The following is a 23,620-nucleotide window of genomic DNA, read 5'->3' on the forward strand; positions in this document are numbered from 1 at the left end:
GGGTAGGCGTATCCACGGGCTCGCAGGCGAAGCCTGGAGGGAAGAGTTTACCCTAGCGGCCATGGATAGGGGAGGGGGAAATAAGGTGCATCTAGAAGACATGTCCCTTTTACATGCCAATATTTGGCATTGCCCCAAATATTGGCTACTAATTGACTGGTTGCAAAACAGAGTACCCAACTTTGCATAGAGTTATTATTATTTTTGTAAGTCTTGCCATTGCAAATTTTTTGAAGGCGAACCAAACATACCACATACGCTTACTTGATGAAGTGGAAGCATCTTGCCAAACATGCGTAGCTAGAATTTACCAATTTCTAAATTTGAATTTTTTGGATTGGTAGTGGCTGCACAAACGCATACCCCCTCTTCCAAAACTTATGACGTCCATTCCCCCAATTGGGGAGATGGTAGAACAACATGCTCATCAATTGCAATTTGAGCCGTGGATCTAGGCCACGAACCTTCATGATCAGTCGTAAGCCCCATCCAAATAGGGGTATGCTGCATTAGCGACCTATGTGCTCGTTATATACACTTGCTTTATCACCGCCACCTCCTCTCACCAGCGAGGTGGTACTAAACCAAGCGAGAGCGTCATGGAGCAGAAAGACATATCTTTTGTATTTTAAGAAAATGCAGAACTTTTGAATTGTTAAAAACACTTTAATAACATATTAAAAATGTATTAAATATATTTTTATAATTGAATTTTTTCATATATACCCATTGCCACCCCGATGTGGGAGGGAAGCTGCCACCGCCCGAGGGCGAAGAAATTTTCACCTTTTGTATTTTAAGGAAATGCATGTATTTTAAATAGTTGAACATCATAATAAAATACTAAATTTAAAATATTATACTTCCTCTGATCCATATTAATTGTCATTGATTTAGTACAATACTTTCTTGCAAAAAAGTACAAGTTGCACTAAATGGGAGTAAATTTATTTCCTACTTTTAAAATGTATTCATACAATTTGGAAGTATAGTATATCAAATAGTATGCATAGTACAAGAGAAAAATATTATGTAAACCACCAAAAAATGTGTAATTTCTTTAGGGCACTAATTTGAAAATATCTATGTATGTCAAAATAAACATCCATAACTATTTTAAAAATATCCATGATAGAAATTTTGGAAAAAGAAACAAGAAAAATTGAAAATCTAAACAAAAATACCTATTAAATGAGGCATTTAGGACTGAGTATTTAGCAGCAACACATGACACATTATTTATCGATTTTAAGAAGTGAATATTGGGTTCGCCGTTTTGGCTCTGGGGAACATCTGCTCCTAGATAATAGCAAATTGAAAAACATAGTAAATAAAATTTAAACTTTCTGATTTCTTTGTAGATATATTGTTAGTGTAATAAGCATGCTTGACAAATATCATGAGAAACAGGATAGCAGTGCTTCGTTGGTGGAAAAAAATGTGTAATAATTGTAGGTATCATTTGGTGTTCGTCTTGCGTTATTCTTTTGCACAGGTCAAAATATTTAAGCTCCCACCCCCCCTAAAAATTTACAGTAGCATTTGACTATGACAAAGAACACATCTAATTTTTTCAGTTTTTTTAACATTTGTAAAATGCGTTTTTTCATGCGCAGGAGCATGTGCTCCCAAGAGCCGAATTGAATTTCCAGTTAATCTTTGTCTTTAAATGTAAGAAATACAGGATGGGTGCTGCTTGACCTCCCTTATTTATGGAGATTTATGAATTTCAAGAAGTATCGCATATATTTAGCATTGCTATTTTCCACTCCTTATTAAATGAGCTGTATTAACACTAAAGATCAGGTTTTGATCTCTCACATTACCACCATATATTATCTATATATATACACACCTATAAAGGCTATATATACGTATGCTCTCCTCACGCATATAACAAAAAAAAAGCATCAAGCACCAACAATACATACACAGTATCGGCCCCGCACACATAACCACTAGCTTGAGAAGCTGAGATCGATGAGGGCCTTAATGGGCAAGCTCCTCGCTGTCGCCACTGCCCTCAGCGCCGTCTTGATCATGTCAACCAAAGCCTACGCGAACCTGGAGGCAACGTGCATGGCGGCGTCTGCCAAGGACACGCGCTTCAACTACGGCTTCTGCGTGAAGGCACTGTCGGCAGTGGCACAAACCGGGGATGGCGCACGGGAGCTCGCCAAGGCCACGGCGAACATCGGCGCCAAGTTGGCTGCCGCCACGGAAGCCAAGGCCAGGGCGTGGCTGGAGGATCCGCGCACGCAGCCCAAGGCGTGAGATCCCTTCCAGACGTGCTACTTCATCTACCAGCGTGCGAGCAACTTGTTCTTGTTCGCTGAGCACTTGATCGACAAGCACGCCTACGCCGACGCCAAGAGTAGAGCTCGGGACGTACCCTCGGCCGTGCGCGACTGCAACCGCTACTTCCACGAAGCCGGGCTGGGGGCGCCGTTCTTGGAGCAGAGCGCACAGTGTGAGCAGTTGGGGATCATCTGTGGGGCCATCACCGACCTTTTGTGATTTTCGATGTGGATCAAGGGCGTAGAAAAACCAATCTATTGAGTAATAAAGGGTAATAATCTAATAATTTAATGTATGGAGGTTATTTAGTTTTGATCTTCTGCCTTCAGGCCGTGAAATCCTTATACATTGTCATTAGTTCTTCAAAGAAGGACAACGCTTCTTGTCAGACTATAGCCAAGGGTGAGGCTGGAAAAGGGATCCTATGGCTCAGTTCTATAGCAATGGCGTCATTCCCAAAATTAACAATGATTAAACAAAATTTAGTGAAGGATTTTAAAAAATCGCTAGTGTCAGTTCACACCAGTGCGTATACTCGTCCCCTACAGCTAATAAGTGCAGAGCAGATGAAGATTAGTGTTGGTTTATCCGATGATGAACAAAAGCTTAATAAACTTAATGGAGCAAAAACAAAGAAACAATATGTAAAGTAATTAATAGCATCAGATTGGAATGTCAGTTATGTGATCTGGCTCACAGAGTGTGTAAACCAGCTAGACCTACGATCCCGACATCCATTGTTTCTTTAAATCATGTTTTGCCTCATCAAGTCGCATCGATAACTTGTTGTGACATGCTCCACATGAAAAGTTTTTAAAGCTAGATATGTCAGGGGAACATTCCAAACATATTGTAAAGAAACAATTTAGTGTGTGGAAAGTAATTAAGCTTGTAGTAACAATATGCTCTCTGTTCACAAATCCATAATTAAATTGAGAATCTGTATTGTAGTCTAGCCTTGATTTGAAGATATCATCACTAGGAACATCGTGTGTCAAATCATGTTTGTAGTGTTTTCGCAAAAAAAATAATTCATGTTGTAGTACATATATTTTCATAAGCCATCAAAAAGAAAAATTGTGTTCTTGCTTCGTTTGATGTTAATTTTTTACATGCCAATATTTGGCATTGACACAAATATTGGCTACTAATTGACTGATTGCAAAACTAAGTACCCAACTTTGCATAGAGTTATTTTTATTTTTGCAAGTCTTGCCATTGCAAAACTTTTAATGGACAACCAAACATACCACATACGCTTACTTGATGAAGTGGAAGCAGCTTGCCAAACACATGCATAGCTACAATTTACTAATTTTTAAATTTAAAATTTCTAGATTGGTAGGGGCCGCACAAAGACATACGGCCGAAATCATTGTTTAGACCTTTTTAGCAATCTTTGCCATAAAGTGAACTCGACATAAAAGTATTTCACGATCTGGCCCTTTTAGCAAAGTCACAGCCCATGACGTTTCTTCTCCATATAGAAACGTCGGGATATCTCGCGTTTCAGCTCCACATTCAAACGCCATGCTAGCTCGCGTTTTCGCTCCACATGGAAACGGCAAGCAAGCTGGCGTTGCTTCCCAGGCCAAAACGCCATGAGCTTTGGCGTTTCTAGCTGAAACCCACGCTCGTGTGCATGTACGTACTGCTCCGCTAATATTCCGCCGTCGCACGGCCACATGCATGCTTGAAGATCGACCGATGGACATGCCCTGATTATACTCTCCTCATTCATTCCGTAGTACGTACTAGTTTTAACTTAAGAGGCTGCAGGCCGAACGTTACAACTTCCTACGAGCATAACTAATTATATCGATTGTTTAGTCTTGTTCCCGCTGGAATTTTATTTTGCCACGAGCTCCGAGCAGTAGGCTTCCAGGCTCTGCAAGGCCGGCACTTCCCGGCGCAGCTCTCGGTGAAGCAGCTCTGCAAGGCGTTGATCCAGCAGGTGGAGGAGCTCGACAACGGGCTGTCAGAGAAGCTGAACCTGCTGCTCCGGCCGCACCAGCTCGCCATCGCTGGCCGGCACTGCTCCAAGGCCGTGCTGTACCACCTGCAGGCGGTCATGAACCAGACGCTGTACCAGGACTTCGAGAACCCCAGGTTCCAGAGGAACGGCGCGGCGAGGCACGTGGACCCCGGGCAGGGCCGGCGGGAGTTTCAGCTAGATGCATGCAGGCACATGACTAGGTACTGCATGTCTGGTCGGACCCTTTGGCTGCTTCTTTTAAGGGCAATCGTATCGGATTCGTCAAAGAAGAGCTTTGCTTTGGTGGACACTTTAGCATGTGCAGAGCTCGTTGGTGTTCATTACTTGATCCTCTATCTGGGCCGGCGGGAGTTTCAGCTAGAAACGCCAAAGCTCGTAGCGTTTTGGCCTGCGTGGCAACGCCACCTACCTTGGCGTTTCCATATGGAGCAAAAAAAAAAAAAAAAACACAACTTAGCTTGGTGTTTGAATGTGGACAAGAAACGTGAGCTATCTCGGCGTTTCTATGTGAAGAAAAAACGCCACGGGCTGTGGCGTTGCTAAAAGAGTCAGATCGTGAAATATTTTTATATTGAGTTCATTTTGCGGCAAAGATTGCTGAAAAGATCAGAACAGTGATTTTGGCCAAGACATACCCCTCTACCAAAAATTATGACGTCCATTCTCCTAATTGGGGATATGGTAAAATAACACTCACCAAGTGCAATGTGAGCCGTTAATCTAGGCCACAACCTTTCTTGGTCAGTCGTAAGCCCCGTCCAGGTAGGGGTATGCTGCAGCGGTGACCTATGTGCTAGTTATATACACTTGCTTTATTACCCCCGCCTCCTCTCACCAGCGAGGTGGTACTAAACTAACCCAGAGCGTCGTTGAGCAGAAAATCCTATTCTAGCCGTTTGGTGGCCTCATTTCGTGCCCATTGATGGCCCAACCCACATGCCGGCTTTTTACATATTATTATTGTTATTACTATTATTATTATTTCTTTTTGTTAATTTCCTCTTCATTTTTTATCATTAATACTTTCTTTTCATATATTTTCGTTCGTCTTTCACCCTTTATTGTTTGGTATTTTTGTTTTTTACTTTTATTTTATTAATCTTTTTTGCATAAATATGTGATTTTTTGATAATGTGAAAAAAAAATATCTATTTTTGCATGAATTGTGAGCAGTCGGGGATCATCTGTGCAGCCATCACTGACCTTTTGTGATTTTTGATGTGGATCAAGGGTGGAGACAGAAACCAATCTATTGGTTTATAAAGGATAATATAATGATTTGATTTATGGAGGTTATTCAGCTCTGATCTCCTACCTTCACGCCATGATCTCCTTATTATTCGTTTTGCGTTGGTGTGACTTTTATCTCCCGCTCATTTCTCTCGAGTGGCTTCATCTCTACCAAAAGAATATACTATCACTTCTGCTTGGGTACACCCCTTAAATACATAGATGGTTCAGATCTCTCCATAGCCCTTCATAAAAAAGGTTAGGGTGGTCTTTTTAAACAATACGTCATCCATGCTGATACGTGGCTAGTGTACATACTGCCAGTACATGGTGCTCTCAGCTTTTTTCTCTTTCCTTTTAAACTTCAAAAAAGAGTGCGGGCGACATGAATCAAACTCATGACCACTGCGTTCAAAGAAAACTGCACTAACTAGCTAGACATTTTAACGCTTGTGCCTATTTACTTTCTTCTTCTTACCTTCTTCTTCAGTTCAGAGAAGGCCCCGGTTTCGCTGGGCCGGCCCATTGTTCAACCGGTCTTTTCCCACTATTTGTTTCTTTTTTGTTCGCTTTTTGTTTCTTCTTCATTTTTTCTTTTTCAAAAAATGATCGTACTTTTCATTGTTTTCTCAAAATTACAAGAAATGTTTGCGTTTTCAACTTTTTTTTCATAAAATACAAATTTCTGCATTTTCAGAAAATTTAATAAATATTTTTAAAAATGTTTTTATCTTTAAAAATTGCTCAAAATGTCAAAGCACGAACATTTAAAAATAATAATTAACAAAAATTTGGACACGAATATTTTTTGAACATTTTTTGTAAAACTCTAACAAATTTAAAATTAAAAGACATAAAAACATGAACTTAAATTTGAAACCATTTTTTTGAGTTTCCCTGTATATTTTTTGTATCTTTGTATATTTTTTTTAAAAACAGAATTTTTTTTGAATTCTAATTTTTTTTGAAAGCGCGAGCATTATTTAAAACTCCCCGAACATTTTTTGAATTTGTGAACAAATTTTGCATGGCCTTTTATGACTAATTCAAGTCAAGTTGTTTGAGTTTTTGACAAGTTTTGCATTTTCTGAAGTTTTCTCGGTGAAAAAGACCGATAAATGCCCGGACGTGTTGCGACGTGCATACGGTGTCGGAGTCATTCAAACCAAGCATGTATGCCTAACATGGACATGCCAATCCGCTTGCAAAAGTTGTGGCCAGTCATGAGATTTTCCAAAAATACCATGTTCAACAGGGAGTGTTCGGTTAGGCTAGATGGGTCCGTTCGGGAGCACCTCGTTTCGCTACATTCCTTAAACGGCCTCAATTTTTTCATGGCCTTGTATGACCAATTCAAGACACCATGTCAAGTTGTTTGGGTTTTCACAAGTTTTGCATTTTCTGTAATTTTCTCGATTAGAAAAGGACAATAAATGACTGGACGTGTCGCAACTTGCATACGGTTTCGAAAGTCGTTCAAACCAGACCTGGATACCTACCATGGGCATGCCCACCTGCTTGCAAAAGTTGGGGTAATTTCAAGGATGCCCAAAAGTAGACCATGTTCAACAGAGTGTGTTCGGGTAGGCCAAAAGGGTCCGTTTCAAAGTACATTGTTATTCGACATCTGTCCAATGGCACGAAATTTTTTGCATCAACTTCTTGACCAATTCAAGGCATCATGCGAAGTTGTTTGGATTTTTGACAAGTTTTGCATTTCTAGAGTTTTCTCAGTGAAAAAGGGCCAACTCATTCTCTCGAAGGTGCTCATAGGGGTAGGGTGTGCGTGCATGCATTCATAGAAACCATTAGAGTTATAAAGGGTAATGATCTAATAATTTGATGTATGGAGGTTATTCAGCTTTGATCTGTTGCCTTCACACCATCAAATCCGTATACATTGTCATTAGTTCTACAAAGAAGGACAAAGCTTCTTGTCAGACTATAACAAAGGGTGAAGCTAGAAAAGAGATCCTATGGCTCAGTTCTACAGCATGGTGTCATTCCAAAAATTAACAGTGATTAAACTAAATTTAGTGAAGGATTTTAAAAAATTGCTAGTGCTAGTTGACATGAGTGCCTATACTGGAGCTTTGTCCCCTACAATTAATAAGTGAGGAGAAGATGAAGATTAGTCTTGGTTTATATGATGATGAATAAAAGCTTGACAAACTTAATCGAGCAAAAGACAATCCCAACATTAGATTGTAGTGCCAGTTCTGTGATCTGGCACATAGAGTGTGTAAACCAGTTAGACCGACGATCCCAACATCTATTGTTTCTTTAATTCATGATTTGGCTCATCAAGTCGTATTGATAACTTGTTGTGACATACTCCACATGAAAAAACATTATAGCTAGATATATCAGGGGCACATTCAAAAGAATATTGTGAAGAAACAATTTAGTATGTGGAAAGTAATTAAGCTTGCAGTAATAATATGCTACCTGCTCACAAACCCATAATTAAGTTGACAATCTACATTACAGTCTAGCCTTGTTTTGAAGATGTCATCACTAGGAAAACTGTGTGTCAAAACATGTTTGTAGTACAGATATTCATAGGCCATCAAAAGGAACATTGTGGTCATGCTTGGTTTGATGTTAAATTTTGACATGCCAATATTTGGCATTGACCCAAATATTTTCTACTAATTGACTTGTTGCATAACTGAGTACTCAACTTTGCATAGAGTTATTATTATTTTTGCAAGTCTTGCCATTGCAAACTTTTGAAGGCAAACCAAACAGACCACATACGCTTACTTGATGAAGTAGAAATAGTTTGCCAAACATGCATAGCTACAATTTACCAATTTCTAAATTTGAATATTCTGGATTGGTAGGGGTCGCACACGCGCATACCCCTCTACCAAAAATTATGACGTCCATTCTCCCAATTGGGGAGATGGTAGAACAACACGCTCACGAAGTGCAATGTGAGCCGTTAATCTAGGCCACGACCCTTCTTGATCAGTCGTAAGCCCCGTCTAGGTAGGTTGGTATGCTGCATCGGTGACCTATGTGCTAGTTATATACACTTGCTCTACCACCCCTACCTCCTCTCGCCGGCGAGGTGGTACTAAACCAAGCCAAACCGTCGTGGAGCGGAAAATCCTATTCTAGCCTTTTTGGTGGCCCCATTTTGCCTGCATTGATGACCCAACCCACGTGTGAGTTTTTTTTACTTATTTTTTCATCCTTTTGTTAATTTCCTCTTTATTTTTTATCATTAATATTTCCTTTTCATTTATTTGCATTCATGTTTCACCCTTTATGGTTTGGTATTATTGTTTTTAACTTTTATTTAATTTATCTTTTTGGTGTAAATATGTGATTTGTTTAATAATATAAATAAATAATATGTAGATATGCCTGAATATTTTTTAAATATATGATTTTTTAAATAAACAAACATTGGGGACATTTTTTTAATTCAGATGGATTTTTATACACACAAATATTTTCCTCTATTTCGTGCTATATTAATTTTTACATTTTTGTTGAAATTTTGCGAGTAAAAATATATTTCCCTGAAATAAAAAATAATCAATGTGATATACAATTGCCGACCTATATGAGAGATGCAATTCTGAAACTCTTAGTTCATTTAGTTCAACCAAACGAATCCAAAAGTGATCTTAGTTTTGAAAATTCAGTTCATTTATTTGACATAAGGACGGTTACATGGTATCCTAAATGTCCCAAATTTGCAATAGCCCTCACGCAATAGCCCTTTGTAATGGTACATTTTTGGCTAATATGAATCATATGCTTCATGCATCACACGATTCTCTCAGTTATATGCGCATGTGATGGAAGTTAGTGCACCAAGCAAGAAATAAGTGTAAAATGAAAACCACAAAGTACTGTCGACGGGTGATTGCCGAGATCGGAGCTACAATGCAACTCCTAGATTACTCTACCAGTGCTTTTGTGTGTTCTTTTGTATATTTCTCCCTTTCCTACTAATGTTGCCAATTTACCCTTTTGTACTTCAAGGGCCTAGTTGACTTCCCTTCTGTCCCTACCTGACACTATGAACATGAATAATAGATATCTATTGTACACGATGACCACAAGCCTTTTAAACTGACACACGTAGCCAACCATCATCGGTCAGGGTATGGGACGACGCGATTGTACCCCATATATGGACATCGTACCCGCGCACAACGCGGCCCAGGGAGGGGCACCACTCCCCCCCTCGATTTGTCACATCAAGAGTCCTTGGTTTGCTCGGTGAGCCACCGCTATTGCCACGGCGCGCCTCAAACCCCGTCTTGGGGACTCCATGCACCCCATCCCGCGAGATGATCCCTTATCACGACACGCACCCCAGACACCGCACCTTGGTCCGAGCAGATGTTTTGTCCGAGTAGCACACCCGTTAGGGGGCTTGAAGGGGAGCCCCCTCTTTCGTGTCGGTGAATTCAAATATGTTTGTGAATTTTAAAAATCATTTGCAATATTTAAAAATGTGAGTGAAGTTTAAAAAGTATTTGTGATTAAAAATGTTCATAAATTTGAAAAATGTTCATGAATGCAAAAAACTCTTGAACTCAAAAAATGTTGGTGAATTAAAAAAATCATGAATTAAAAATGTTTGTGAATGCAAAAAATCTTCATGAATTGAAAAATGTTTAAGAATTCAAAAAACTACATGAATTAAAAAAAATGCTCATGGATTTGTTCTAACTGTCCCGAAGTTAGAAAATTTCCATCAATTCCAAAAATATTGAAAATTTTACAAAAATGATGAATTCAAAAAAGTTTGCGAGTCATGAATTAAAAAATATTCATGACATGAATTCAATTTTTTTGGTGATTTTTTTTATATATTCCAAAAGGTTCACCAATTTAAAAGTTATCTATGAGTTCAAAACCGTTCGTAAATACAAAAAATGTTTGCAAATTCAAAAAATGCTCATGATTTTTATGTACAATTTTAAATTTGTTCATGAATGTGGGAAATGTTCACGGATTTGAAATATATTCGCAAATTGAAACAATGAAATAGAAAAATAAAATTATACAGTAAGCAAAAAAATAAAATAAAAAGAAAAATGAAGACAAAAACAGGGAAAATAAAAGACCAATCATTAAACTGAAAACAAACTAAAAAGAAAAACCCGACCATGAAGCTTCTCAAAATTGGCTTGGAAGATTTCCAAAACCGGCCCGGATTCTCGCTGGAAACTTCCGGAAACTGCCTATTCAAGGAAGGACGCTCTTTAGTATTGGGTCAAGCTGCTCCGCAATCATTGTTAGTGAGCAGTAGGATATGGCTGGCCAAAAGCTGTATCTAGCCTTTGGCGAATGAGACCAGCAAACTTTACAAAATCTTTTGTCAATTTGTGTATGTCACCCATGCGCAAGGGCATTTCTCGTCAGCAGTGGCACACTAAACATTGGTATAGATAAGATGGGCTCATGTACACTAAAACATCAACCTACCTACCCTTTGACAAACAACGAAAATAATGCTTACTTGAGGATATCTCTTACATGTGGAAAGCACTGAGTGTTAGAGTCGAATCCGGCAGATCCCTCGATAGGGTATCCCGATGTGGTGATCAGCAGGTTAGAGGGTAATCATGATACTGGATTTACCCAGGTTCAGATGCTTCATACGAGGTAAAACCCTACTCTTGCTTATGTTGTATTGATGTATAGGGGTGTACGGAGTACATGTTATGATTGAGGGACTAACTTGTAAAGTAATGTGTGTATTGACTAGCTTCGCCCTGGCGCATATATATACCAGGACCTCTAGCATTACACGGTCCTAGTCGGCTACATTGGTGGAGGAGAGTCCTCCACGGACCTGGCTTCCTTATCTTTAACAACAAGTTCTCGGAATCTTCCTTCTATAGAGCCCATGGGCCGGCCTCGGGCCGGCCTACTTTGGCCAACAATCAGAGAGGTGAGACATCATTGGGCCGTAACACTATCACTGGCTGTGGGGAATACACCATGTTTCTAACTCGACCAGCTCCCCCAATTTTATAGGTAACTTTGGCATGCAATAGGTAACTTGGCAAGGTTTCTAGAAGTTCCTCGGTTTAACAAGTTTGCTACACTAAGAAGGAGGCCCATAGATGACAACAAGCTTTTCTCAAGCACATGATCGGTGGATGCATGAAGAAGAAGAAGACTTCGACACCTTCAAAGATTTGGATGTATTTTTCATTTTCCGTGGGAGTGTTTTTAACAAGGGTTTTTGCTACTTCATATACTCCCTCCGTTCAATAATGTGGTGCATATATATTTTTTGAAAAGTCCAACCTCACAAACTTTGACCAAGTTTGTGGAGAAAAGCATTTACATCTAGAATGTCAAACATACATCATTAGATGTAGTTTCATATTTTATATTTTTGGTATTGTAGATGTAAATAGTTTTCTTTATAAACCTTGTCAAAGTTTGACTTTTCAAAAAAATATACACACTACATTATGAAACCGAGGGAGTATAATCTTTAACCTTTTTGCAAGAAAACACTTTGCATGGTTTTTGTGTCTTTAATTTGACTGTGACAAAATTTCCAATTGTAGATGTCTTATCATACAGAACGAAGTTAGGGGTTCTCATAACTATAGTTATGTGTAAGATTCTGGGTTGTCATGAAAAATGTGCGTGCGTGTTTGTAAACATCTTCATATGTAATGTGTTTCTTAAAATAAAATACACCGATGCTAAAAACTTGAATTTTTAAACATATTCATATGTAATGTGTTTCTTAAAATAAAATAGACCGTTGCTAAAAACTTGATTGGCAATCATACCTGTAGACATGCGCGTAAGACTTTGAGTTGATAGAAGTAAGGTTAGGGAACCTCCAATGTCGTGCATCAGACCGCCCGTAAACATCCAGACCACGTGGTCCAGACACTTTGAGCTCTCCAACATAATCATGAAACATCCACGGATCAATCGCATGTCCGAATTCCCACAAACTAGAAGCAAACCTGGGGGAGGTTTGCGCACGTCTCGACAGCAACCACGTCAGACCCCGACAACCCTAGCCCACATAAAAACTCCATCTAGAGCCCCTTTCTCACTCCGTCCCTCCACCCTTGTTGTGTATCCGCGTAGTCTGAGACTTCCGTCACAGCTGTACTACCCACTCCGTCACCTAGGCCTTGTCGGACCTCTGCCAGCTGACTTCCATAAGCTTTCATGCCACCCTTGGTACGGCCACCGCTCAGGTACCCTTCACCCTTGTCGTCCATGACGGATACCACACCGGGCAAGTGCTCCTCCAAATGCCATATCCAATATTATTGACGTTTTTATTGTTTACTTTGAAGGAAACATGATGATTTGGGCCACATAGTACTTCTATGCCGAGTTCATGGATTCATCCTCGTCAGATGGGGACAAATATGAGGATGAAACGGTGATTGGGCATGTGGTTCTCGAAGATGCCAGCGTGCGGAGGAGCATGTTCTCAATTTCGAGGGGCATTGAGTTCTGAATCAGAAGAGGGCACGAAGGCATATGATGTTGATTGATCACTACTTTGTCCTCGATGCGCTACTCGAGTCCTTTTTCCACCGTCGATTCCGGATGAGTTGAACTGTGTTCGATCGCCTCTACAATGGTGTCCGGGCCTATGATGACTACTTCATCTCGAAGAAGGATGCCATTGGAAACATTGGATTCTCTGGTTACCAGAAGGCAACAACTGCCTTGAGGATGCTTGCTACTTCCTCTGAACTAGGAAGTTGTGGGCCCCAAATCCAAGTATTTGTAGCAAAGAACAATTTTCCCTTAAAGTAGGTGACATTAAGTTTTACAACCAAAAAGAGTTTGCGAACACATACAATGATCATCAACTGCACTCACAAATACAAAATTGCCTTGGCCCCAAACAAAACTAGCGAGGTTGTCAGTCTCACTATCTTAACTAGTTACAAGGATTAAAAGCACATGTGTGTGAAAGATTTAATTGTAACAAGAAAGTAAAATTAAGGAATAAAAAGATTGTTTGATTGAGGTTGAGAGAATATTTGAAGAAGATGGATCGTGATCCATAAGTTCACTAGTAGATTCTCTTCAAAAGAAAGCACTGTGTGGTGATCAAATTACAGTTGCGTACCGATTAAATTGCAATTTTTATAATTATGACTATCCATGGCATAATCAACATATGAGCATCACGTCCAAATAATTCTAGACAATTATCCAACTGCATCTATAACTAATGACCCACCCGCTATCCAACTTGCATATGAAAGTATTAAGTAAAAATAGACTATTGCATTAAATATGATGACATGAAGTAGATGATATATTGTCTTCAGCCTGTGTTCAAAGGAAAACTACACAATCATATTTTTATCTCTAGTGGAAACAACACACTACAAGTCTGTTCTACATTATGTTATTGCGGTAGATTACTTGTAAGATTGAACCCAAATATCATACAGAACTCCCTCATGAAGATCACCCCTCAAACTTGGCCAAAGCAAAAAAGAATAGACCGGGGAGCATACATGAATAAGGGTTATGCAACAAACAAACCAAGTAGACCTAAAAAGATTCATGGATAAATCTGGTCATAAAGTGTCAATTCATCACACCACAAAAACGCACCAAGAGATTACACCAAATAGATCACAATCATATAGGGTAGCTCATGTTTTTTTAGAAAAGGAGGATGACCCCCGGCCTCTGCATCTGGACAATGCATACGGTCATTTTATTAATTATTCTCACAAGACCTTATAAAGTCATACAACAGCAAGACTAAAGCCACCGTCTAAGCACCAACTGTCGCTACACCTATCCAATTGATGAAGGGGCGCTGATAGCCTGGGCCTAATACCAAACAGACATCGCAACCAAACCTAAACATCTAAGACCTGAGGTCCCAACCAGGACGCCTGCCTGGTATGGGGCACCTACCAGTCCGGTGCACTCCTCAACCAGGACGCCTGCCGGGTATGAGGCCCCCGCAGCCACCTGCCACGAGTCCATCTTCAGAGTTGTACTGTTGCATCTACCTTGCCAGGTCTCTCTGCCATCGACGCCACCACGACGCCAGACAGCGTCGTCCTCCTGCGCGAGTCCATCCTCCCACATCGAACTCCGAATCTGCACTGCGCCACGCCGTCAAGATCCGTCGCCATCAATGGATGGATGAAGCACCGCTCCACCAAAGAAACCGTCCGCTGGTCCCGCGAAGCAAGGCGCAACACCAAGTAGAAGGCCGAAGTCGCACCGCCACCACGCCACCAGCAGCCCCGCCACCAAGAGCTGTTCCCAGCCGCCGCCTTCAAGAAGGAACACGACACCAGGGTGCCGTCGACGCCCAGAACAGGGGAACAAAAGCTTTCACCATAGCTCGAGGAGGAGGCGGAAGGGAGAGGATCCACCCCAAAGCCTCCAGGAAGGGGATCGGCGCCAAAGGCGTCAGCCAGGGGTTTCTCCCGGACCCTCACCCGCACGCCAGATCCGGCAGGCCGTTAATAGGGGACACCGAAAGCAGCCGCCAAGGACCGGTGCCAGCATGGATCGGGACAGATCGGAGCAGGGGCGGATCTTCTACATGGAGCCATGACGGATTGCGAGGAGCCGCCACTGCGCCAGCGTCCGCAGCCCCCACTCCGCCCGCACGGCCGTGGAAGGCTGCCCACCAGAGCCCGCCGGCTGCACCGCGCCCACCGGCCAGGGCCGCCGCCCCCGGGAACCAAGGCCCTCCAAAGGAGAGGAGGCGCCAGATCCCGCCGCCACCATCATTGGGGCCGAGCACCCGCGCCTCGGAGGCCCTCAGGCGGCGGCGGAGGGAGGGGAGGAGAGGGGGAAAATGCGGCGGCGGCGCTAGGGTTGGCTCCCGAGTCGCCTCAGAGGAGACTAGCTCATGTGCTGTTTGTATTGAGAAATATGGGAGAGAAACCAACTAGCTACTGCTATGGACCATAGTCCAAAGGAAACTGCTCACGGACGATGATGGCGGCCTCCAAAGTTGATGAAGATGACCACCATGCAGAATTTCCCCTTCGACAGAGTACGAGAAAAGGTCTTCAGATCGGATTGTCATGGAACAGAGAGATGCGGAGGGTAAAATACTAGGGTTAAAAATCCAGAGGTATTTTCAGGTATATATAGAGTCGTGGGCGTTGAGAGGCGGGTGGATCAAAGGTCCAGGGGCCCAAGCGGCGCGTGGGGGCTGTGGGGCTTCTTGTGGCCTTTGGAAGCTTCCATGAAAAAATACTTCAAGGAATTGAACTTTTAAAAAAACTTTTCTTTGGAAGCTTCTTGTGGCCTTCAGAAGCTTCTTAATGGACGATGTTGGAGATGCTCTGGCATCAGAGGCGGACCTGCGGAGAATACAGCCCGCAAACCATACAAAAAACTTTTTCTAGAAGCGGTATTATGTAGTCCACACCTGTCGTGTCACTTGTACCTCATTCAGTCTGTAAGTCGTTCAAACCACAGCGATGGACGAGACGTTGGCTTCAGTGAAAACTAATCTGGCCTGACCAGCTAAGTATATAGCTTACCTCTGCAAATGTACACCCGTACAAAGAGACAGGAATTGGATAATTTAATAAACTTGACCATCGGATGCATAGTTTAGCTTGACGGGTGCAATGTTCCAGAGAATCATTTTGACCCGCAGCATAAGTACGTACACGACGGTGAACCCCTGTTCACACTCCATTTTTTGTTGTTATTTGCGAGATGTTCATGTATCACGCGTTAGTCGAAGCTGTCACTGTTCTTTTTGTATAAACCAATAATGCCTATGATTTGTGTACCTTGTGAAATACAAATCATAGGCATTCCTCAACCACTGAACTGAACTGAATGTGTTTCACAAGGGAGTAATACGGACAGCACCGCCCATCCTTCACATCCCTCGTGTGCGTGGGCAAATAATGCAGTGTGCTTGCTTCTGTACTTGGAGGTGGGTGCACTTAGCACTTAGCACATGTATCGTTGATTCATTGGCTCATAGTTAGAGATGTGTACATGGAAATCATGCATGGCGCATCACATAGCTGGGCTAAATAAAGCAACGACAAAAGTCAGGGACGCAAACGGCCCGGGTGGATGGTAAATAACCGACAGAGGGGGCCTTGAAGGCGATTGAGTCAGCTAGTTCCAGCTAGTTATTTGATAACTTTCAGAAGCAGCAGTGACAAGTGAGGGCGGTAGCACGAAAGATTTTATTTTTGTTGGTGCTTCTTGGGTACCGAGTCATGACTTTCAGGGTGAAAATCTAAGGTGTGACATTCATTAGTTGTGTCTGGCAATTGCATTGTTGAAGGTATTGTTTTGAGAGAAGTTGATCACTATGGCGAGGCCTTTGTTTTGTTTTGTTTTTTTGAGTATTTAACAAAAAACTACCACAATTCGTGGAACCGTGCCTAAAAACTACCACTTTACAAATTTGTGCGAAAAACTATCACTTTTGTTCTAATCTTTGCCTAAAAACTACCAAGTCAGAAAAGTGGCCGATTCAGATCGTTTAAGCGTGATTATAACATGCTGAGCCCACCCGTCGGGGCTGAAAAAGTCAACCCCGTTACTTTGACCGTTAGCATGTGGGGCCCACATGTCAGTTCTTTCTTCTTCCTCTAAAATTCACTATCTTCCTCTAAAATTCCCCATGGAGATCTCCGGTGGCTTTCAATGGCAGACGAATTGAGCTAGCTAGCTCTAATAGCCAGGCTCCAATCGACTTTTGCTTCGGACGAATCGAGCTAGCTAGCTCCAATTTCCTCGATGTAAAATCGCGGCCGAACATGCAGCCGGGCGGGAAGGGCGGAAGGACCAGCCGCAGAACTCCCGGCCTTGGCCATGGCGCGGTCGTCGCAGATGACCACGGACCCGTCCGCCGCCACGACCCAGGACAGCTTGGCCGGAGACGCGAATGCCAGCTTCGAGCACGACGGCAGCCATGGCCAGGTCGCGGAGGCCAGCGCGTAGCCATGGCCAGCTCACCCGGAATGGAAGCTCGCGCGGAGGCCAGCTTCGAGCGCGGCGGTCGCCGGCGAGCTCGCCCAGCGACGCGGAGTCCAGCCAGCGCGGCGGCTCGCTTGCTCAGCGGTGCGGCGGCAGCTCGCCCATAGCCGGTCCGGCGACACTACGCATACAAAGTGTTTGTAGAAATGTCCCAGTGAACACATGGGTCCCATCTGTCATAACGGTCAACATAACGGTCGACCTAGCGGGGTTGACTATTATTATCATGTCAATGCTTACATGTGGGCCAACCCTGTCATAATCACGCTTAAACGAGTCGAATCGGCCACATTTCTGACTTGGTAGTTTTTAGGCAAAGATTAGAACAAAAGTGGTAGTTTTCCGCACAAATTTGTAAAGTGGTAGTTTGTAGGCACGGTTTCACGAATTGTGGTAGTTTTTTGGTAAATACTCTGTTTTTTTGGCTGTGTGCATCCTGGATGTTTTTGAGATATCTTGTTGGTGCACAGACTTTGCTATCTTCGCGATATTAATATATCCCCTTTTCAAAAAAAAAAAAAACCCATGTGAGATGTTGTTTTCGCAAATATACTTGGGTAGTTTGTATTCGCACATATACTTGGGTAGTTTGTATTCGCAAATATACTTGGGTAGTTTGTAGTCCTCTGTGATTCCATAACATAGTGCACATATATACTTTTTTTAAACAAGCTTTGCAAACTTTGATCAAGTCTGTAAATAAACTTTTACAATACAACAGGTTAATATGGGAGGGGGGTATTGTTTAATCTAATGGACCCGATCCATCCATACTACCCAACAATATGTGTAGTATAGAGTCAAAATCTTAGAGAGTTGCGAACTAAGCATAATTTAGATGGTTAGATTTCTTGTGGTAGAACCAACCCATTAGGGTTCCAAATCTTAAAGACTTGGCATTAATGCTCGCATTTTTTAGATTTATTTCGGGTCTTCGATGATGTTCGTTCAGTGGACACAATGCAGCAAGGGAGAATAAGGACACACTTCCATGATTCCACGGTGAAGATTAACTAAACCGGCTAATATTAACCATTAGATTAGATTGACACTACACCTCTATGGTAAGTTGATTTTGTAAGAAGAAGAATGGTAGAAGGAGGAAGAAAACTAGAGGAGGAAGAAAGAAGGTTGGCCGTTGGATCTTTAATCTAATGATCTATAAATCGATTTACTTGAAATAAATTTTCAGACGACTTACATATAGCATGTATACCAAAACTTTAGTATCTACACAAATAATGCCTATGATTCATATATTAACGCCTATGATTCATATCTGTCACTAGTGATGTGTACATCGGAATCATGCATAGCGCATCACTTAGCTGGGCTAAATAAAGCGCGGCAAAAGTCAGGGACGGAAACAGCCCCCGGGATGAATGGTTACTACCTGATGAGATATGATGTTTTCGTAAAGATACTTGGTGGGTTGTAATCCCCGCTTTGATTACCTAACATGGTGCATATAGATTTTTTTAAGAACAAGCTTTGCAAACTTTGATTAAACTTATAGAAAAAGCCCTTTTTACCATACAACAGATTAATATTGGGTGTTTATTTCTTATTATCATACTACCCAAAACCGTATTTGTATAGAGTCAAAATCATTAGGGAGATGCGAACTAAATGTAGCTAAGATGATTAGATTCTTTGTGATGGAATCAGCCCAACAAGGCTCATCTCCTAGACTTGGTATTGGTGCTCGCATTTTCTAGATTTATTTCAGACTCCTCGATGATGTTCGTTCAGTGGACACAATGCAACAAGCGAAAATCAGGACACACTTCCAGGCTTCCATGGTGAACATTAATTAGACCGGCTAATATGAACCGTTAGATTAGAGTGACACTACACCTCTATGGTATGTCGATTTTGCAAGAAAAAAATGGTTGAGGGAGGAGGAAGAAAGAGGGCGGGCCGTTGGATCTTTAATTTAATGGTCTAGAAAATCGACTTACCCAAAATAATTTTTCAAACAACTTACATATAGCATGTATACCAATACGTTACTTCCCATTGCAGTGTTTCATTTACAAGCGCAAATGACCCATATAAATTATGTTGGTAGTCTCCCACGGACGCGGAGTATCTAGTCTCAAGCTCATATGCTACCTAGTGAACAGTAAAACAAACAATTATAGTAAAAAAACTCAAAAATATCTTAAAAAATTTGGTGCAAACTTTGTCAAATGTTCTGGGTTTTTGGAAATTCTCACCCCGTAATAACATCAGTGAAAGTCGTGGTAAAATAAGAAAATTGGCACTCCAAAAATGCAATTTTCGGAAGACTTTTGGAGTGTTTTTTTCATGACTTCCATGGATGTTATTTCGGGATGAAAATTTACAAGCGCTGAGAACATTTCTCAAAATTTGCACCGAAACAATTTCAGAATTTTTTTTCAAATTTTTTACTTTTTTTGAAATTTACTGTTCATCCCGAGCTCAAATGAGCTGGGGATTAGAAGGGGACTTTCGGTCTTCCGCATCCTTCATTGGAGGTCCATGTAGTACAATATAAAATTTGTGTGGAGGAGGAAGTGCATTTCGTTGTCTACTTACATGAGAGACGACGCCATATTTTTGTCAGATTAGCGGAGAGATGGTACTAATCGTCGTAAGCATTGCATTAGTTTATGTGAGAACTCAAAAGGAACGTGCGTCGAACAGCTCGTAGAGAGTAAAACAGAATCAAAAGTGTGAACAGGGAACCCGACCGCCTTCTGTTGCGAGTCAAAATTAGATCACTCCCCGGAATATTTGGCGCTCGTCAAGCTAAGCTATGCGCCGGTGGTCAAGATAACTTATTCTGCGCCTGTCTGCCTGCCTGTCGTTAGACGAGGCGGAGAACGCTCATATAATTGAACCGCGTGTGCGTTTGCAGAGGTAAGCTAGCCGGCCAGTTTGTTTTTCAGTGAAACTAATCAATGGAAACACAGCAGGATTACGGTCTGAATGAATGACCGTAGCCTGGTCGACTTAATGAATAAGTTGCACAAGCAGAGATGAACTCACAGACAGACCCGGTTGGCTGGTGCTATGCAATCGTGCATCTCTGTATGTGTGTGTTTGTGTGTCGCCTACTATTATTTGCAGCAACGTCCCCTGTCGTGTTGTCACCAAATTCTAACTTGGCAGGTACATATGAAGACGCTGGAAAGATCGAGCTTAGGGTGTGCCTACATTTGGTGCTATCTTAGATGTATCACGTAGGATAAATGTAGTTAAAGAAAGAGAAAATAATATAGACGCATACGCTCACACATACGGATATACACTCAACTCTATAAGCGCACACATGTACACCCTATCACTATGAGCACCTTCGAGAGACTCGAGTGAGTAGCATAAAACTACCACCTTTTACGTTATGGTTCCAAAAAACAACCAAAAATTTGATTATGACTGATAACTACCACTTTTAGCGTTGGCTATCTAAAAAAATCCAAATCGCTAGTCCTCCGAGCTCCTCCCTCACCCTACCTTCCCCGACGCGGCTGCCCCCGATGGCGGTCATGGATGCGACGCCGGAGTAGAAGGGGTTCACCGGCGGGGGGTGCGGTCGGCCGCAGCACGGACAGGAGCTGGCCACCGATATGCTCCTGCCACAGCCGCCCGCAGCAACGACAAGCATGGCCTGAGGAGCTATGGCAGGGACCTGATGCTTTTCAAAATATGTTTGTAGGGACCCAATTGCTTTTTTGAAATATTTGCAGGGACCAAATTGCATTTTAAAAATATTTACATGGACCTATTGCTTATATATTAAAATATGAGGAAGAGACATTGCCATGTGGGCCTTTAACTGACATGTGGGGCCCACATGGCAGTTTCTCTTCCTCATATTTTAATATTAAAATATGAGGAAGAGACACTGTCATGTGGTCAAATATGAGGAAGAGACACTGCCATGTGGGCCCCACATGCCAGTTAAGGGTCAAGCTAAATGGTTTGTTTAGGAGCGGGCCCCAGCTGTCATAATCGCAATCAATTGCAAAGCACTCGACGATTTGGGTTTTTGAAACAACCGATGCCGAAAGTGGTAGTTATCAGTCACAAATAAATTTTTGGTAGTTTTTTGGAACCATAACGCGAAAAGTCATAGTTTTATGTTATTCACTCGAGAGACTTAGCCGACATATCATCTTGAGATTGACGAAGTCGCCACGTACGCCTTCGTAGTCGACGGAGACGTCTCCTCCCACTGAGGGCACATCGCCGAAAGGCCTGGAATAAGTCCATGAAAATGCGAGCACCGGTGTCAAACTTATGACTTGAACCCTGATGGGCTAGGGATACCATTGTCTTTCTAATCATCCAACCACATGTTGGTTCATGGCTCGCCTTGTCTTAACAAAGAAATACAGTAATATTTTAACAATAATATGTCTCACCACAAATTTAAGGATATTTAGTTATGAGAGATAAAACTAGGAACAACCCACTATACATCACTTTTGATTGGTTTTTCTTAATTACGTGTTGGGATTAAGATAAATTATCTTATACATTCGGCTAAAAAAAATATCTTATACATGCCCTTAACTTGATATGGTTATTAGTTCTAAAAAAGAGAAACTTTGTACTGGTTTGGCCCACGTTACGATGTTGAGGGATTTTTTTTTGCGGGAAACTTCGAGCTTTATTCAACTATACTCTGTTCCCGCACGATCAGCCAAAACGCTGGTCATGAGGAAGCCGGGGGGGGGGGGGGGGGGGGGGAGTCCATCCAGCAGTCGGTGATCCCCAAGGTGCAAGCATGTTTAGCACACAAGTGGGCCGACATATTGGAGTTTCTCGATACATGTTGAACATCAAAAGATAGAAAAGATAAGGCTAGCTCTTCTATTTCTAATAATAGCGGCGCTACGATGGAGCGCGAAAACCGTCGCGAGTGCCATAGCTGAACCAATTCTAAGCAATCTGTTTCCATGAGCACTTGCGAAAAGCCTCGAAGCTGTGAGAATATCACCCCATCTCGCAAAGCAGACGCCTCGGCTATCAACGTGTCCGTGATGTGGGGGTAGGGCTTGCTCCAGGCAGCCAAGTAGGTCGAGGAAGTCCGTGCCACTCCTCCAGCTCCACTTCTGTGTTCAAGCACTAAAACACTAGCATCTGTGTTTACCTTTGTCCAGCCTTGATCCGGTGGCCTCCAGCCATAGCCAGGTAGAACCTTCGTCCGTTCCAAGGGAACCTCCAGCAAGGCAAGAGTTTCTCTTATACGTTTGAGAGATTGTGGCGGGTTCATACTTGCTCTGTCATGCGTTATATTATTGCGAGGGGTCCAAATAGCCCACATGACAGTAACAATTTTTGCCCGATCACTCTCTGAAAACCGAGAGTCACAAAGAATATCCCTACACCAAGTCATAGGGTGTAACTCCGGTAGCTTGACCTGCAGCCATTTTTGAGCTTCTGTCCAGAAAGTTTGAGCATGTGAACACTTGATCAAAGCATGCATCAAATCTTCATCAGCTCCCATGCACACCTTGCATCGTGCTAAGGTTGCAATATGCCTGTACTGTAGTGTGCTCTCCACTGGAAGAATGCCACGGAGGACCGTCCACCAGAACACACGCACCTTAGGTAGCACTTTGAGCTTCCAAAGACGAGTCCATAACTGCTTATTATTCTTTGAAGATTCTGTAGTCGCCCCTTCCTCTAGAGCTGAATGCTCGTTATGAGTCATTAGAGCACGATACGCTGACTTCACAGTATAGGAACCCGATCTCTCATGATCCCAAGCCCAGTAATCATCACCACCTCCTTGTCTGAGTGGAATATTCAAAATAGTATCAGCATCCGGTGGTATAAAATTTTCTCGAACAAGGCCAGCTTTCCAAGACCAAGTCACATCATCGACCAGGTCTGAAACAAGATTGATAGGTGCTGTATCGATCTGTGCAGTGGGCCGCAGCGAAAGCTTGCCTGGTAGCCATCCATCCTGCCACACGCGCGTGGATGAGCCATCGCCAATCCGTTTTAGTAGGCCAGTATCCAGTGCCGCCCTCCCGGCAACGATCGCTCGCCAGGTAGCCGAGGCGTTACAAGGAACAGTAGCATGCATGAAATCCGTGTTCGGGAAATAGCGGCCTTTCAACACCCGAGAGCATAATG

General features: G+C 42.3%; 3 non-coding genes across 3 annotated transcripts; all 3 read right to left on the reverse strand.

The window, feature by feature from the left end:
- Positions 1-341: 341 nt before the first annotated feature.
- On the reverse strand, positions 342-501 carry LOC120965501 (U1 spliceosomal RNA). Its single transcript, XR_005758554.2, has one exon. It is a non-coding gene; the product is annotated as a U1 spliceosomal RNA (small nuclear RNA).
- A 4,406-nt stretch (positions 502-4,907) lies between these two features.
- On the reverse strand, positions 4,908-5,064 carry LOC120965499 (U1 spliceosomal RNA). The gene has a single exon (XR_005758553.1). It is a non-coding gene; the product is annotated as a U1 spliceosomal RNA (small nuclear RNA).
- Positions 5,065-8,367: 3,303 nt separating this feature from the next.
- LOC120965498 (U1 spliceosomal RNA) lies at positions 8,368-8,526 on the reverse strand. Its single transcript, XR_005758552.2, has one exon. It is a non-coding gene; the product is annotated as a U1 spliceosomal RNA (small nuclear RNA).
- Positions 8,527-23,620: the final 15,094 nt, after the last annotated feature.

The sequence above is a fragment of the Aegilops tauschii genome, chromosome 5 (genome assembly GCF_002575655.3).
Source record: "Aegilops tauschii subsp. strangulata cultivar AL8/78 chromosome 5, Aet v6.0, whole genome shotgun sequence".
Classification (NCBI taxonomy): domain Eukaryota; kingdom Viridiplantae; phylum Streptophyta; class Magnoliopsida; order Poales; family Poaceae; genus Aegilops; species Aegilops tauschii.